At 42.3% G+C, this 16764-nt stretch overlaps 1 long non-coding RNA gene across 5 annotated transcripts in view; it reads right to left on the bottom strand.

Annotated features, from left to right (window-relative positions):
* Positions 1–4365: 4365 nt before the first annotated feature.
* Positions 4366–16764, bottom strand: part of LOC111538783 — an 82949-nt gene continuing 70550 nt past the window's right edge. The window contains exons 3-5 of one of the 5 annotated variants that reach the window (XR_002730461.2): positions 12220–12363; positions 9559–9776; positions 4366–7525 (exon numbers count right to left, since the gene is read on the bottom strand). This is a non-coding gene — a long non-coding RNA (uncharacterized LOC111538783). The remainder of the gene's footprint in view (positions 7526–9558; positions 9777–12219; positions 12364–16764) is intronic. The other 4 variants (XR_003306570.1, XR_003306571.1, XR_003306572.1 and 1 more) reach the window with 4 other exon arrangements.

Below are 16764 nucleotides of genomic sequence, written 5' to 3'. Positions count from 1 at the left end.
GTAAAACAAAACACAGTTACATAACAATATGTGATACATGAACTCATTTATGTAAAAGCTAGTGCATATATACATGCACATATACATAAACGTCTAGAAAGATTACTGAAGGACATGCACCAAATTGTTGACAGTGGTTACATCTGGGAATAGGAATGGGAGGGAAAGGGACATTTTGCTATGTAAACCTCCAAACATTTACAACAAAAACGTATTCATGTACTACTTGCATAACTATTCAAAACATATTCCAGGGCTGTCGGCTGTCATACCATCTATAATCCTGGATAATAGACTATTTAAACTATTATTTTAATATTACAATTTTGAATGAATAATTCTATAATAAATAATATAGTGGTTGACAAAAAAAGCAAATCTAAATATAAACTCAAAACAAAAGCTCCTAGGACACGCAGGGTTTTTGTTATGGAGCCTGTCGCTTCTTGACCCTGAGATGGCTGGGACTGTGTTTCCCTGACTTCTCTGGACACCCTCCCTATCCAACGTTGTGCTTGGCATTGACTCTAACAGCCTCTCTGGTTCCTTGGAAAACTCACCCAGGCGAGCACTGTACTTCTAGGAGGATCTTCATGTTAGTACTTTGTAAATTCTTCTTTGGTCCAGCCCTAAAAATCACTGGGGACAGACAGCCATCTACAACTCAGCCTTGCTGAGAGTTAGGTCGCTTCCATTTCAGGCAAGTGAGAAAAGTACACTGATTAAGCTGCAGGAGAAGGGATCTGCATCCTGTCTAGGGAGAAATCCTCGAAGTCTGCTGTGATAGCTCTTCCTCTATGAAATGGTGATTAAGCATTGGAAGTGCATAATGAGAGAAACTACTTATAAATCTGTGCCTCTCAGCTCCAGGCCATTTCTTTTTCTCTAGGAGAAAATCAAGGATTTTGCCCTAATGGCATTGGAACAAAGTCAGGGCTGAGGCAGGCTGCCAGAGAGGGAGGCTTCCAGCCCGTGGCAGCCCTGCTGACAGCTTGTTAGGAACTGTCCCTCTCCAGCTCCTGTTTCATTTCTTCAAGTTACAAAGCCTGACAGAGTTTGATGGAAAAACCAAGGCGGTAATGTCCCCCGCGGCAGCTGAGGCCCTGCTCATCCATCTTTGTTTGACAGATACAGAGAGTAGATGTCACCTACAAAACATTTCACTCACCTGCACCAAGTGTGCTAGGATGGCCCTGTCGCCTTCAAAGGACCCAACAGGAAGAATCCAGACCAAGGCTCGTCTACCATAATTGAGATTTCTCGCAAAAGAAAATCATTTTTAGCAAGACAGTTCCTGCAAACCAAATGCTCATTCAAGTTCTCTTCAGAAAAGTACATATAATGCCTAATAATTCAAAGAAAGTTATACTTTGATTTACAAACATCTCTTCCAGGCTACATCCTCCAGCTGGTCTTTGAGGGCTGGCGACCATTTAAGTTCTGAGAAGTCAGTCTGAAGTTCCACAAAGAGGGCCTGGGACTCTAATTTTGCTGGATTTTCAGGAAGGGGAGTGTAATGAAACAAAAATGCCTCTGCACTCCAGACAGCAGAGGCTGGGATGCATTGGTATCCCAAGGTCTCCTCAACTCAGCCTCTGTTAGTGGTTCTCCAACCTTAACATACCTCAGAAAAATCTGTGAAGCAGACTTTTAAAATGATGTTTAAAAAGATGTTTAAAATACAGATCCTGATTAGAAGATCTGGAGCAGGGCCAAGGAATAGACATTTTTAACAAACTCTCTAGGTGAATCTAGCTGCAGGTAATCCTGGGGCCCCTTTGAGAAGCAATGCTACTACCTGCAGCTGCCCAGGGCAGCACCTCCAGCCAGGGTTCCTAACAGCATCCTCAAGCAGCACCTCTTGGGGACAGCTCCCCTCCCCACTGGCTGCCAAGCCCAGACTTGGGTTCTCAGCAGCTGTTCCTGTTAAAGGTAGAGCCAGTCCATCTTCAGGGTTCTTCTGAAGATAACAACAGTCCCCAGAGACCACTCCCTGAAGCAGAGGCATCTCCCAGAGACCATCCAGTGCCAACTTCTCAGATGCCCATCTGGAAGGCAACTCCCAATAAAGTCCCTGCTGAGCCCAATGCTGCCACATGACTTTGTCATAGTAGCTGCTGATTTTAGCCAATTTGAAACCAGAGTTCAACTCTTAACCATTGTATCACCTTACTCATATTCATAATAACAGTAATTCATGCAACAATTATTATGGGACTATTAAGTGCTAGTATTAGGGGTTATGCTGTAAGCATACAGCGACAAACAAGACAAATACAGTTGGTCTTCCCAATCTGCAGCTTCCCCATCCATGAATTCAATCAAATGCTGATTGAAAATATCTGGGACAAAAAAATTAAAAATTATAATAAAAATATAACAATACAGTATAGCAACCATCTGTATAGAATTTACATTGTATTAAGCATTATAAGCAGTCTAAAGATGATTTAAAGTATATGGGAGAATGTACATGTAAATACTATGCCATTTTATATAAGGGCATTGAACATCTCCAGATTTTGGTATCTGCAGGGGTCCTGGAACCAGTTCCCCCCAGATACCGAGGGACTCACAACTGTCTGGCCTTCACGGTACTAACAATCTTGAGAGGAATCCAAATGTATAAATGAACCATTCCTTGGAGTGTAAGGACAGCAGTTCTAGGAAATTGCTAGGTTAGGTGCTGACACACTAGCCTAGACAAGGAGGATCAAGGGGGGTTTCTCAGAAAAAGTCAGGTCTAAGCTGAGATCTAAATATGGGCACGAATTAGCCAACACAAAAGCAGGAGAAAGGGGGCTCACGGCTGAGGATATAGCAGTTGAAAAGCCCCAGAGTTAAGAGAGCATATGACATGGTCAAAGAACTGAAAAGTGATTTGGTATGATTAGAGTGGAGAGGAAAGAGAGGTTTCAGCAATAAGACTGAAAAGGTACACTGGATGGGAAGGGTGTGTGGGATGGCAGGGGGATGAAGGGAAGTTGGTCAATGGATATAGACTTACAGTTAGAAGAAATATGTCCTAATATTCAGTTGCAGAGTAGGGTGACAATAGTTAGCAACAATGTATTGTATATTTCTTTTTTTTTTTTTTTTTTGGGGACGGAGTCTCACTCTTTCACCCAGGCTGGAGTGCAGTGGCCGGATCTCAGCTCACTGCAAGCTCCACCTCCCGGGTTCAAGCCATTCTCCTGCCTCAGCCTCCCGAGTAGCTGGGACTACAGGCGCCCACCACCTCACCCGGCTCGTTTTTTGTATTTTTTTTTAGTAGAGACGGAGTTTCACTGGGTTAGCCAGGATGGTCTCGATCTCCTGACCTTGTGATCCGCCCGCCTCGGCCTCCCAATGTGCTGGGATTACAGGCTTGAGCCACCGCGCCCGGCCGTATTGTATATTTCAAAATAGCTGGAAGCCAGGACTTGAAATGTTCCCAACACTTACAAATAATAAATACTCCTGACTTCTTATACATTCCATGCATGTAACAAAATATCACATGTACCCCATAAATATGTAAAATATTTTGTATCAATTTTTAAAAAGATATACTGGACCCAGATTTAGAAGCACCCTATAAAATATCTTAAAGAGTTTTACTGTGTGTCTATGGAGATTCATTAGGTATTAGTCAAAGCATGTAGCTAAGGAGATTTGACCTGAGTTGATGTGTGCCATGGGCATGCAGTGGGAACTGAAGCTATGGGAAGATGTCATTACCCAGAAAAGACCAAAGAGGGCCTCAGCCAGTAGCCTGGGAAGTGCCAGCATTTCAGGAATGGAAAGAGAAGGAAGAGTCCCCAAAAGAGACTCAGAGAGGTAGTAAGAAAACATGAGAAGTGACCATATGCCCCAAATCACAAAGCTAGTAAGTGGCAAACTTAGAATTCAAAACATCTCTAACATTCCAAAGCCATGCTCCTAACCTCAGCATCTCTTAAATACTGTTTTCCCTTACTGCTTAAAATTACAGTTGATATAAAATTTTACTTATACATATTTTCCTAGGAATTCATTTATACAACAAAAAAAATCATCAAGGCATTTGTTGAGTGCATCCTTGAGTTGCATTAGGAAGTAAACTTGTGAAACCTGCCTCTAGCTGCCTCCACATTTCTCCCCTGGTGTGCCCTGCCATGTCTTCAGTTTGGATATGCTTTCGTTTCCCCTAGGAGTGTCCCCTAAGGGATAACCACATACAGACCATTGACAAATGCTTAGGATTTCTCTCCAGAAGTGCTCCCATGGGTACACAAGGCACCTACAATTCTCCAAGGAGCAAACCAAACAGTAGTAATGATCATGTTCCTTACAACATGTGTGTCTTCACCGAAACAAAGACCAATGAATGCTGTGGTTGTTTCTGTTGTTTATTGTTTTATCAAAACAATACATGCTCATTCTAAATAAAACAAATGAAGGATATATAACATTTCACAAATATATAAAGCAAAAATAAGTTGTTAAATTCTCCTACCTGTCTCCCCCAACCTATTACCTGTAACCCCATTACCAGAAATATCCATGGCAAACAATTTGGTGTGTATACACACACACACACACACATATATACATACAGTTTTTAAATTGAAAGGATTCTATTATCTATATTGCTCTGAGACTTGCTTCTTAAACTATATAATGATCAAACTTTTTATGTCTGTGTAAATAGCTTTAACTACTTTATTTTTTCCACATACCAGCCCACAGTATGAAGGCACCATTACTTCTTTAACCAGTCTTTTATTGATGACATTTGTATTGTTTCTGGGTTTTCTTGGCCTGCTTGGATTCCACAGAGTGTGAGGGGGCCCAGAAGAATATTGTTTGGGCTAAACTCTAAACTAAGCATTTTTTGGAATTTGACATTTTTTGTACTTACCTATCCTCCCTCTCTGAGCTTGTTGGATATTTCTCTCCTGCTAGTCCCTCTAATCTTGCTGTTGCCCGATTTAAGGTATGTTTGTTGTTTTAAAGATTTCCTTACAGAGTCTAGGACTTTTTGGGGGATGTAAGTTCAGCAAATAAACAAACTATTGTCCTAACTTTACATTCTTATTTTAGAGGATTTCGGGAGCACAGGAAGAAGTTCTCTTGTTATCTGGGAATCGGCTTAAAAACCTAAAGTCATGTTTGAACTGTGCTTTTCATTTCCCTCTAAACAGCATCCCAGCTAGAGCTTGACTAAATATATTTAAATGGAAGGCATATCCTATAACCTCAAAGAGTTAACAGTCTCCTACAGTCTGTTGGGGAAGCATAATTGGCATTAGGGAAACAATTAGAGCACAGTTGAGTGCTAAATTATGTGGTACAAGCCCCTGGGCAACAGTTCGGGATGATGGCTCAGAGGAGTTCTCTGCCTCCAAGGGGAAAGTGGAACTTGAGCTGGGTTAGGAAGCAGGAAGTCACATTCTGAAAAGTCTAGGCAGAGGGTGTAAGGCTTTTCAAGTACCAGGTAACTTCTCATACCTTCTTGTTTTCTGACATTTTAAAGTTTTTGTTTCGAGCCTGCCTACCTCCATGAGCATAGAAGCTTGATGAGGTCAAGGACTCTGTCTTTACTGTTCACCACTGAATCCTCAGTTCCTGGAACAGTGCCTGGCACACAGTGGATGTTCCATGGATATATGAACGAACAAACGACCATGGTGTGTGTGAGGAACAGTGAGAAGACTGTTCTGTCTGGAAAGAGGTGTCTCTCTCTGGGACTAGGGGACTCTCCAACAGACCAGCAGAGGAGCAGCCAAGTGAGCCTCAACACACAGGAGCAAGTGGGATAAACAGGATAAACAGGATGTGGGAGCCACTCACAATTGCCAAGGTGGACCTTGTATAGATTGCAATAGGGGACTTGAACCTGAAATCAAAACAAAAAACAAAACTGCTCTGCACAACCTACAGGACTCCATGTACTTGGTCAGCCAACAGCTAAAGTTGGAAGAAAAAAAAAGATTTGTTTAGTCCTATCCTACCTTTCCCTTGTTAAGAACATAGGGAACTATTAATGTGATCACAATACTTTTATTAATGCCTACATGATTACATTCACTATTTAAGCACATAGATTCATTGCTGTCTCATATTGAGCCAATTGCCGAACAAGAACTGGTCTGTTTTTTCATACATTGTTGTTTTCTAGGTCTATATTTTATTTTCCATCCTATATTTGTGCAATTGATTGTTGGGTCTAAATGCAGTGCTTTGCATTTTTTCCTGGTGCATTCTTATTGATTTGAGACCATCTTTCAGCTTATGGAATTCATTTAAAATCTTGATCCTATCATCAATCACAGCAGTTATCCTCTTAGCTTGGTGCATCCATACATGTGATCTGCAAATGCCCCAAGGATGTGGATGCCTAGATCTAATTTGGAGAATCCTAAGGGGCGAGGAGTGTTTGCCGGCTGACTCACCCTCAGTCATGGGCAAAACCGAAATGATGTGTGGCCGCTAGGACGGGGATGTGTGGGAAACTTCAGGCTGGAGTTGGGAAAGGAGTAACTGTTGGAATTCCAGGTTGAGGCAGATCCAAGTCAGAATCTCTGGTTTCAGCAACCCAGAAAGATTTCTTCTAGGAAGCTGCTTTTATAAGTAAAAGGGGAAAAAATTGCTTGATAATTTTTGAGGCCTGGCAGGGATGGGGAAAGGGCATGTTGTTCAGTTTAGAAGCCAAACTAGGGGATGGGAAGAGGATGACTGGCCAGCTTAGACTTTTAGAGCTTGGGTCTCCTCACTGGCAGGCAGATATTAAATTCACTTAGAATCAAGACCGCTGTGAATACCTCTTGCTCTCGGGAATAAATCCTACTTTGGTGTTTTAAGCTGTTTCTCTTCTGTTAGCCACTCCCCAGGTTTTCACTCAAATCCTGCATCGGTCTCCTTTGTACCTTTCCTCTCACTCTGTCTCTGTTGTAAAATCAATTACAATTTGCTTACATCTCCAGTTATGGGGGTACATTTTCCATCTGCTCCAAACATGCACACCCTTGGACTGCACCACTCCCCGCTCCTCCTGCCTCCCGGACCCGAGCTGCCTCCCCAGCAACTTTATCTTCCTAAGCAGCTCAGGAACACAGATGTTTTCACCCTGTTGCTCCAGCACAAGGGTATTTTCCCAGTGTCTCTCTGTGTGTATGCTCCAGGCACCGTCTCTCTGGGGAGGGAGAGAGTAAATGTTTTCATTCCAAACCCTCAGGGTCAGGTCTTGTTTGTCTAAACTGTGTTTGTTGCCGTAATTATCAGATTAGCTGATCTCTGACAGCAAGTTGGGGGTTGGAGAGGGGGGAGACTATTAACCCTCTGTAGGATGGTTGCTGTGCTTTCTCATGAGAATACCTTTGGGAAGAACTGTCATTTATCTTCTAACCTGGAAGATTTGTCTAGAATTCTTTTCACCAACCCTAACAGACCTTCATAATAGTCTGTTCTAAGTAAATCCAACCATCTAGCAGGCTCCACTGCTGGGATCCAACAGGCATTTAGCAGAGATGGAGGGTTGAAAGGGCATCTCTCCAGGGATCTGCTGGGAAGAGAAAGAAATGGAGCTTAAAGAGGATCTGGATAAATAACTCTACAAACGGTGTCGGTGTCTCTTAGACCGAATAAGGAAGCCAGGAGTATACACTGAACATCTTCAGCTTGTCCACCCGTCCCCTCCCGCTTGGCATAAGTGCAGCGAGGCTACCAGGCCCCACTTTGCATTGTTTGGGGATTTTCTGTTGTTTCCAAGATTGTTAAGATAATTTTTCACCGCTGCTGTTTTGACAAAACTAAATGTGTAGACATTTGTGAGTCTTTGTCATCAGACTCATATGGCTGGTGCTTTCAAAATGTTCACATCTGCCCTTTCCTTCTGCCCACAGCACCTTGAACTTCTATATGGTCTCCAAAGACATGATAAATACAGAGAATGTTCTCTCCTCTCAACTGTAACAGTAATGATTCCTTTGCATTTTAATTAAGTCTTCTGCACATGAATAAGTCTTGCATCCTCAAATGGACTAAAGACTCCTTGAGGACAAGAACTATCCTTCAATCCCATACATAGGTTACCTGGCAAAGGACCCTAAATGCAGGTGTTTCATAAATATTTTTTGTTGACAGCATTTTTCCAAACTTCTTTTTTCTATTTCTCATCTCTGTTCCTTTCTGGGTTTGTATTTGGCTTTTAGTTACTTATGATGTTTACAGATCCTTTATTTATGGAATGGTCCTCCAATTCATACTCATCAACTCAATTCCTCCTCTTCTCTCCAAACACACAGAGAGAGAGAGAGAGAGAGAGAGAGAGAAACCTTTACCAAACATCTGTATACCTAGTACTGTACAAACTTATTCTATGTGCAATTTCTTATTTGCAACCCACCGTGGCTTGTGAGGTAAGTACTATCACATGTAAGAAGGCAGAGACTCAGAGAGTTAAGTAACATAAACAAGCTCCCACAATTGTAAGTTCCAAGTGTGTGTGACTCTAAAACCCATACAAATCCCATCTTGCTAGTTACTAAAGTGGATGAAAGTTCAGATAATTAGAGAAAACAAATGTTTTGCCCAAACCTAACTAAAAATCAACCAACCTATCTTCAGTATTTTTCCCCAACAAATATAGATATAATAATTTCTTTGTAAAATTAAAAGAAGCTCAAACCCATACATTCTGGACAATATCTTATACAACAAAATCATTTTGATATTGTCTTAGCATATGTTTTAAAGTGAATTTGACTCATTCATCCATGTCCATGCTGTTTATAAAGCTGTCACTTCTTGCAGGCAAACATGATTTTTAGAATATTCTATGTAATCCACATACTGATTCATCAAACCGCTATTGAAAAGCTGCTGTTGACTTAGAATATCCCCATGTTCTGAGAAGACAAAAGTCTTTTGTCTTTATTGATATTGCCAGGCCTGATTCCAAATGTGGACAGGGCACAGGCAGAGATTCTTGGGAGGAAATGTTCAGAAGCAGAATTGGTCAGGGAGTTTCCATATGGTGCTCCTGGTCAGCCCCAGAAGCAGGTATCAGATGGACTTCCATGGAAGCAAACAGCCAGGGAGCCAGCTCTTCTCTCCCTCTAGGGAGGTGTTCTGTTCATTATGCAGCCAGCTAAGATGCCATCCTCATCACTCTTCTACCCAGGGTTTCCCTCTCTCTGGCACCTCCCTGCACTGCTCTTACGTCCTTCACCACAAGCCACACAGGAAGAAGATCCAACAGATCTTGAATAGGTCAACCAAACTGTGTTTGTCAGTTCTGATAAGAGAAGCAATTGTACAGAAATTCGAATGACTATTTTGTTCCCAATCCAGAAACCCCTGTCCTAACTTGAATAAAAATTCACTGGCTACATTCGGAAGGTTTTTAAAGAGCCTGGGAAATGGAAAGAGATGATACAAGAGCCTAAAGGGAAATTCAAAGAAGGGCTTATTTTTAAAGATGAAACATTCAGAAAAATAGAAAGGTGATTTTGCCATCTTGTGGAAGTGTATCGCACATATGTTGAGCAAAGAGACCAATTCTTTTGATAAAAGAATTTCAGGTTCCTAAAATACCTTACTTGATCCTGGTTATGAATAGTCAGCTTGTTCTTGTTAAGATGTTTGAAGTGCTCAGGATATTTTCTGGCCCAGATGCCAGGAGATCTGACTGCCCCTAATGGCTGTGTGGCCTTCAGTGAGACACATATCCCAACACTTCTCTGGACAGTTGGTATCGGACTAGATGACATCAGGTTCTTTCTTTTGTTGGTGTAGCATCATATTCTGGGCCCCTGAAGGGAAGCAAATAAGGAAGGTTGTTCAGAAAAATGATGTTTTCTTGATTTAATTTTGCAAAATGCTTAGAATGGTGCCTACCACATAGTAGTGTTAGAATTGTTAGTGTCTATAGAAGTGGAAACTATTATAGAAGTGTTAGCTATTATCACTGACATGATAAGGATGATGGGCATGGATCCATGCACTAGAGACACATTTTTACCTCTATATCTAAATTTAAGAAAATAATGCAATATTAATCCAATATTCTGATAACTTTAAAGCCCTTTGTCTCTCTCTCTCTCTCTCTGTCTTTTTTTACATGGAGTCTTTCTTTATTACACAGGCTGGACTCAAACTCCTGGGCTCAAGTGGCACCACTGCACCCAGCAGAAACCTTAACAGAAAGGAAATGAGCCATGGCTACTAAAAATTAAGAATAGTTATTATCAGGCCGGGCGTGGTGGCTCAAGCCTATAATCCCAGCACTTTGGGAGGCCGAGACAGGCGGATCACAAGGTCAGGAGATCGAGATCATCCTGGCTAATATGGTGAAACCCCGTCTCTACTAAAAAATAAAAAAAAAACTAGCCAGACGAGGTGGCGGACACCTGTAGTCCCAGCTACTTGGGAGGCTGAGGCAGGAGAATGGCGTAAACCCGGGAGGCGGAGCTTGCAGTGAGCTGAGATCCGGCCACTGCACTCCAGCCTGGGCGACAGAGCGAGACTCCGTCTCCAAAAAAAAAAAAAAAAAAAATAGTTATTATCCACAAGAGGTGCTCGCTGCCTCTTCACAGAAGTGATTCTCAGCCAGAGACCTCAATATTTGGAGAAGAGACCTCTTATCTATTGCCCAGGGGTCTCAGACCATTCAAATCAAAGGAGAACAGTTGATAACCTTGTAATTAATGGAAGGAGTGTCTGCTAAGCAAACAACCACATAGAGATGTTTTCTTTGAAAATTCAGCTTTATTATTTGGCCATGTTATGAACTGGGCTGCCTTGGGAAGTAGTGAGTTTCCCTTCCCTGGATTCATGGAACCTAGTTCTCTGGGAGCATAATATCAGCCTGGAACATCTTGCACCTTGAATGGTGAAGCTGTGTCTTCTAAGACTTTCGTAAAAAGGTGATTCATGGAGCGCATTACCGAGCAATGCCCTCGTTTATTCTCTCTTTTCAATTCTAAGACCTAAGAATGGAAAGCACTAAGGGAATATCAGAGTCACACAAAAAGGGAAGGGCCAGAATCTTGGTTTCCAGTCAGGCTGAACCTCCAGCTTTCCCTCTCTATAAACAGATGGAGTTGTCTTGAGCTGAAGATACTTTCTTTTTCTTTTCGTTTTTTTTTTTTTTTTTTTTTTTTTTTTGAGATGGAGTCTCGCTCTGTCTCCCAGGCTGGAGTACAGTGGCGCAGTCTCGGCTTACTGCAAGCTCCACCTCCCGGGTTCACACCATTCTCCTGCCTCAGCCTCCCGAGTAGCTGGGACTACAGGCGCCTGCCACCACGCCCGGCTAATTTTTTGTATTTTTAGTAGAGACGGGGTTTCACTATGTTAGCCAGGATGGTCTCGATCTCCTGACCTCGTCATCCGCCCGCCTCGGCCTCCCAAAGTGCTGGGATTACAGGCCCGAGCCACTGTGCCCGGCCTGCTGAAGATACTTTCTAACTACTTTCTGCCCATAGCAACAGTCCAATAAAAACCTTCACTGAATAGAAACTCATATGCAATATTAGAGCAAGATGAACGCAGAATAAGAAAAGAAACTAAATAAAGAAGAGAATGGCAAAAGGGCAGAAAATAAAGAATTGAAGAGGCAGAGTAGAGAAAATCAGAAAATGAAGGGAGTTTTTTAAAAAAAAAGTCTACTCTGAATGTATGAGATGTAGAGAGGCTTAACGTTTAAAAACTGCAAAGAAAGAAAGATGGTAACATGCATTACATACTAAGAAAGCTACATAAAAGAGAGTAGGGTTTTAAAAAGTTTTAAATCTCTATAATTGAACTAAGATTATCTGATGAGAACATCCACAAGAGATGCTAGCTGCCTCTTTGCAAAAGTAATTCTCAGCCAGAGGCCTCAGTATTTGAAGAAGAGATGTCCTGTCTATTCCCCGGGGGTCCTAGACCACCCACATTAAAGGAGCATAGTTGATAATCTCATCATTAGAAGCAAGGCTTCATTGAGCCACCATAGGGCCTTTACACTTGCCTTTTCTTGGAGGGCTCCATTCTTCCTCCCTTCACTACTCTCCATTTCCTGCTTGTCGTTACTCTAATTACTCTTACTGTTACTGTGAAGTGGTTGGTCTGGAGGACCTTCAAAATCCCTTCCAACCCTCTGAGTCCACAATTCTCTACTTCTGCTTTCAGAAGTACTCCCTACTGTTGCCTTTACTGGGATCTGAGGTCCAAGGAATAGTGTAGCGGTATGTGACGGGCACAGGGATCACTCACATGATAGCTTGTGCGCATTGCCATGGCTCAGCTATCTCGCTGCTGGTAGAAATAATCTGGAAGAGTTGGTTCCAGGTCCATGGAGAGGTTGCTTGGTATCAGACAGTAGTCACCATTGGAAGCAGAAGCCATGTTTCAAAGCAGCTGAGAGTTATTTTATTAATGACAATAAGGGTGATGAACTAAGTAATTTGATGAACACTTAAAGACAAAATCATAGAACCTGCCCTTGAGGAATTCACAAACCAAATGTGGCAAGTCTAGGTCCTACACATTCATAATAATCATTGCTGCCTGGTACTGAGCACCTTCCAGGTGCTGGGTGCTGCTAAGCATGTGAACTTTGCCAAGTTATTTAATCCCCATAACATCCAAATGAAGCAAGTACTGTTGTCATCCCCACCTTACAAATGAGGTAGTGGAAGCCCAAAGATTACATACTTTACTGTTATCAGTCAGCTTGTGACAGATTGGGATTCAAATAATATATGCTTGGAGGCACGTTACTAGGCTGCCTTCACAAGTCCCCTTTTTGCATCAAACAAAATCCATTTAATGACTCAAGATTGATTGCAAGAGAACTGAGGTCCCCAGATTCATCTCACTCTGATTTTCACACTACTTTCAAGAACTGATGCTTGGGGCCTGCTCCTATGAGTCCTTTCTCACCATGTCATCTGTGATCCAACCTGCTTTAACCTGTCTGTTCTCTTACCTGTCTGAACCTGCAGATGCCCACACTGAGGGATTCTCAGCCCTGGAATCCTCCAAGTCTTCCCCTCACTTCACCAATCTATCCACAACCCTGACTGCATCAAGCCTTCATAGCAATGGCAGTGTTACCCAGACTGCAGATGCCTGTGACCTTTGGGATTCCCACCTGTGCTACTTGTCCTGTTCTTAAATCAAATGAATGACCAAGTCAGGGATCATAAACCATCTTCAAGACAAGAAGTCCTCCTCTCCGGCATCTTGTCCCCTGATTCTAGCATAGTGTCTTCTTTTTAACTACTTTCTGCCCATAGGAAGAGTCCAATAAAAAACTTCACTTGGCCTCTATACTAATTTAGAGTTAAAATTACTAGCTTTGTGAGATTATGCAAAGTATTCATGTAACTAGGATTTGGGGATAGAAGAGGCAGAAATGTTTTCCCGTAACAGTAACTAATATAGCTATTGCAAATGATATTATCATTTTTTTACTTAATCCAACAATACTTTTTCAACCCAACTTGAAGATTATAATTATCTGAAAAGAAGGATATTAATTGTAATTCAGACTTTTTTAGACCAACTTCCCCATTCTTCTAGTCACCACGCCCTACCTTCCCCGTGCCCTCCAGGTATCCAAAATTGTGGAATCAGCATGAATAGGGCTGGGTACCCCATGAATACTTGGTAAATATTAACTGTCTAAATGAATTAATCTATTCGCCTCTGGTATAAGTACTTCTGCTGTCTCTCAAATTCAAATCATTTCCTCTCCTTTTGCTAACACAGGCATTCATGCATTTAATTCAAACAGTTATTTACTTAGGGCTACTATGACCTCCACAAATGCACAGTCTGGTAATGGTGCAAGGCAGTATGAGAACAAGTGCTCAGATGAGGGCCACAGCAATGGGGAAATAGAAAGAACGTGGGCCTTGACCTCAGCAGACCTGCCTTAATTGTAAAAGTGGAGTATTGACACCCAGTTCCCAGGGTCGTTAATAACATTGAATGTTTTGGGGGTTTGTTGAGCACTATGTGCACAAACCTCATCCATTCTCCCTGATCCCCTACATGGGGAGAAGTGGGACTTTAAAGGGGCTGAACAATTTGCCCGCCTTGAAGTCTCACAGCTAGTGGTGGGCAGTGCTGGAATTTGAACATGCTCTTAACTCTTCCTTACAATATCTTGTTTGTGGGAGTGGCCTCAAGGATTAAACTCCTGTCAAGTTCCTCTCAGTATGTCAGTTTCCTCATCCCCTTGTCAGGAGAGGAGGACACTAAGTTCCAGGTGTGGAAATTGGTCATGTAATCTTAGCCCTGGAGAAATGTGAACGTTATCTCCTGAGGGGCAATGGTCTACCGGCCAGTCAGATCTACTGTTGCCCCAGGAAGGAAGAAAGAATTGGGATTCTGCTTCCCCTTAAGGGGACTGAGGAGTAGAACTGCAGTTAAATCAATGGACTTGGGGGACTTGTGGGGAAGAGTGGGAAGGGGGCAAGGGATAAAAGACAAGAAAAATGGTGCAGTATATACTGCTTGGGTGATGGGTGCACCAGGATCTCACAAATCACTGCTAAGGAACTTACTCATGTAACCAAATACCACATGTATTCCAATAACTTATGGGAAAAACAAAACAAACAGAACCCTTAGCCACTCTGGAAGGGCTGCAGTTAAATTACGAAGAGGAGCAGTACATCCACTGTCAGTACATCTACTTGGATGCTTTTGTCTTTTCTGGTTGCAGCTTGGTTTCGTCTTCTTTCTTAGAAAATGTTCCTTTACTTGTGAAAAGTGCTATCCTTGTTTCTGCTGAACACAGAGAATAAGGGGGTTTGTCTACACCCATGTTGGCTCCCAGAGAGGATCAAAGTGTCCTTTGGGTTAGATGTGGTGACGGCAGCTGGAGAACTAGAGGAACCTAGAGGAACTGGGTAGACGGAGAGGGGAAAAGGTGGGAGGCAGCTCGAAAGCCAGGATAACTCATCTCTTACTGCAGGGGATTCTACTACCAGCTCTTCCCAGCAGGCTTTTTCACTCCCCTGCAAAAGGCAGACAGTGCCCCAGGAGGTCAGAGATGGGGCTATCCTAATGCCTTGGTAAGACTGGCTGGAGGCAGGGGAGTATAAAAAGAAAGACCTGGCCGGGTGCAGTGGCTCATGCCTGTAATCCCAGCACTTTGGGAGGCTGAGGCAGGTGGATCACAAGGTCAGGAGTTCAAGACCAGCCTGACCAATATGGTGAAACCCCGTCTCTACTAAAAAAAAATACAAAAATTAGCCGGACATGGTGGTGCGCACCAGTAGTCCCAGCTACTTGGGAGGCTGAGACAGGAGAATCACTCAAACCCGGGAGGCAGAGGTTGCAGCGAGCCAAGATTGCACCACTGCACTCCAGCCTGGGCAACAGAGCAAGACTCTGTCTCAAAAAAAAAAAAAAAAAAAAAAAAAAAAAAAAAAAAAAACCTTATCAAGCTTCAGGGCCAAGGATACCAGCTGTGAGATTTGAACAAGTTACTCAACCTCGCTGAGTGTCCTGGTATATAATGACAATGAGACATACACCTCACAGGGAAGCTGTGACAAGCTAATGAAGTCATGTTCATAAGGGACCTGGCAGAGTAGGTGACAGTCGAGCACCTGGCGAAGGATGTGACACTCAGGCTGCAGCCACAATACATGGGAGAATTTGGCTTTTGCTATATCCTACCCAAAACTTGGCTGGGCTGTTCTGATCCTCTCAAGAAAATGTGTGATGACAGTAACTCTAATAGCCACTAAAGTTAGTCCATTTGGGGAAAAGAAAAAGGAGAAACAGGAGCTGCAAAGCAATTCCATTATTAGGGAGGGCAAAAATGGAAAGGAAAATTTTAGAAGAAAAGTAATACATAGTAAATCTAGAAAATAATCTAGAGTACCTAACTAGAAGGTCTAAATTTAATCTTAAAAAAGAAATCTTGGCACCTGGAGTGGAAAAACAAATCATCTTTTTTTGCTGACTGTACAAGTAAGATGATTAAAGTAGCAATAGAAAAGAGCTTTTAAAAAAATGATGGTAAAAGGTAAAAAGGGAAATCCCACACATGACTCCTAATTTTAAAACAATTATAGTAAAATATTTATCACATAAGTTTACTGTCTTAACCACTTTTACGTGTAGGGTTCAGTGGCATTAAGTACATTCACATTGCTGTGCAACCATCACCACCATCCATCTCCAGAACACCTTTCATCTTGCAAAACTGAACCTCTGTATCCATTAAACACTAACTCCCCATTCCTACCTTCCCCTACTCCCTGGCAACCACCATTCTACTTTCTGTCTCTATGAATTTGACTACCCTATGTATCTCATATAAGAGGAATCACACAGTATTTGTCTTTTTGTGATTGACTTATTTCACTTAGCATAATGGACTCCCAGCTTGCTAACTAAATATATTCCAAAGTCATTTACAATGTGATGTATGGATATAAGTCACAGTAAATTTTTTTTCTTTTTTTCTTTTTTTGAGATGGAGTCTCGTTCTGTCGCCCAGGTTGGAGTGCAGTGGCGCCATCTTGGCTCACTGCAATTTCCGCCTCCCAGGTTCAAGCAATACTCCCGCTTCAGCCTCTGGAGTAGCTGGGACTACAGGCATGCACCACCAGCTAAATTTTTGTATTTTTAGTAGAGACGGGGCTTCACCATGTTGCCCAGGCTGGTCTTAAACTCCTGACCTCAGGCGAATGTTTTAAGTAAAATGAAAATTCAGATCCTACCAGGCTGGCTTGACCCAATGCCAATTTCCATAATGAAAATGGCTCTCCCCAGATGTGGAAGAGCAAGTGC

The sequence above is a fragment of the Piliocolobus tephrosceles genome, chromosome 9 (assembly GCF_002776525.5).
Source record: "Piliocolobus tephrosceles isolate RC106 chromosome 9, ASM277652v3, whole genome shotgun sequence".
Classification (NCBI taxonomy): Eukaryota; Metazoa; Chordata; class Mammalia; order Primates; family Cercopithecidae; genus Piliocolobus; species Piliocolobus tephrosceles.
Note: the sequence above shows the minus strand (reverse complement) of the source record. Positions and strands in the feature narration are given on the sequence as shown.